A 1,748-nucleotide genomic window follows, 5' to 3' on the forward strand; every position below is an offset into this window, starting at 1 on the left:
CCTGTCAAACTCTTTCCATGCCTCTCCGTCCGCTGTATGGCTCAGCTCATTGTCCACAGCTTGCTGCTTCAGCTTGTGCCATTGTACCTCCAGCGATGATTTCTTCGAGATGAACATCCACTGCAGCCTTGGTATCAACGAAAGTGCCTCAGTACCTTCTCCGGTATTGACTTCTTCCCATCAGCATCTTTCCACCTAGAGGCATTGCATTTTGGATAGTTGTCATGATTTGCTAAATTCTTCCGAAACAAAACATAGTTATTTGGGCACACATGTATTGAAACATAACCTAACCCCAGCCTGTGGATTATGCTCGATGCTTCATCATAAGATCTGGGAACACAACTATCAGGGAATCGCAAGCTCAAAAGGCAGAGTGTTGCGTTGAATGCAACATTGCTAATCCGGTAGAAAGACTTGATGTGGAGTAACTTCACGATGAAGGTAAATCTTGAAAATTTACCCCCTTCATGAGATGCGCGCTTCGCCTCCTCTAACACCTCAGCAAACAACGACTTCTGTCCATCAGCACGATCTTCAGCATCGTACAAATCCTTCAGTAGGTCAGGAATCCTATCATCTTCATGCCCATCCTCTTCCTCCAAACCAACATTATCTCGCAAAACCTTTTCCATGAAATCAATGCCAGCATCACCACCACCCATCATATGAGGTGCATGTGTATCAGCTTGAAAATGTTGAGGTTGTCCGTCTAAAGATTCTCCATGATATATCCATCTATCATATGTGCTAGACATCCCATTAAGAAGCAGATGATCTTCCACTCTTCCTTGAGCCATTCTTGAATGGTTGAGGCATTCACAGCATGGGCAAAGAATGTGAGCATCGTTGGCAAAATTTGCCCGAACAAATGCCATGAAATCATGAACTCCTTTCATGTGTTCTTTTGAAAACTTTCTAACTCCTTTTCTAATCCAGCTTCTATCTATCTGCCAAAGACAACAAATTGTAGCAACTTAGCAAATCAATCTAAGTGCATCAACATTAATTAATGAAAATGGATGCTCAGTAATGGCACCCAACTTTATATGCTAACTGCCTAACCACAACATTCAGCTATTTCCAATTCCCCACTACTTTAGTCCAACTTTGTGGACAAAATAAATCAGCATTCAATATTTACTCATGGCATGAATCAGCCAAATGGATGAGGATCCTATTTACTCAGCATTCATTATTTACTCATCGACAAAATTAATCAGGAATTTTCTTGCATTTGCCGATCCTAGAAATTTCACGCAACTCAAGGACCCTCGGAGAGAGTTGGAGATTTCGAAATTTTCATATTTGAGTTTCCTCAAATTATGAAAAAAGAGGATCATTTGATTTTATTTATTTCATCTTCAACTAATTTTCCAATATCAAAAATATGAGAGGGAATAATATGACTTTCCCAAAAATTTAGGAAAAATGAAGATTTAATAAATAAATCAAATTCTGGATTTTTCTCGAAGTTTATTTGCCTTTGGGAAAAATGCGTGTTTTCAAAAATTGCATTTTAGGCCCGAGTAAAAGTTCTTTTTGTTCGACTCATTTTTAGGAGTCGGGGAAAAATTTACTTGGTAAATTTTGGAGTTCGTTTAGATTTTATTTTATTCATTTTTCTGCGCGTGATTAAAAAACACGCAGTGCCCTGGCTGGGCCAAGGGCCCAGCCGGCCCAGCCGCCCCTCCCCTCGCGCGCCCGCGCGCAGCGCGCCACCGCCGCCGCCCCAGCCGAGTCCGGCT

Source organism: Triticum dicoccoides, chromosome 3B, assembly GCF_002162155.2.
Source record: "Triticum dicoccoides isolate Atlit2015 ecotype Zavitan chromosome 3B, WEW_v2.0, whole genome shotgun sequence".
In the NCBI taxonomy this organism is placed as follows: Eukaryota; Viridiplantae; Streptophyta; class Magnoliopsida; order Poales; family Poaceae; genus Triticum; species Triticum dicoccoides.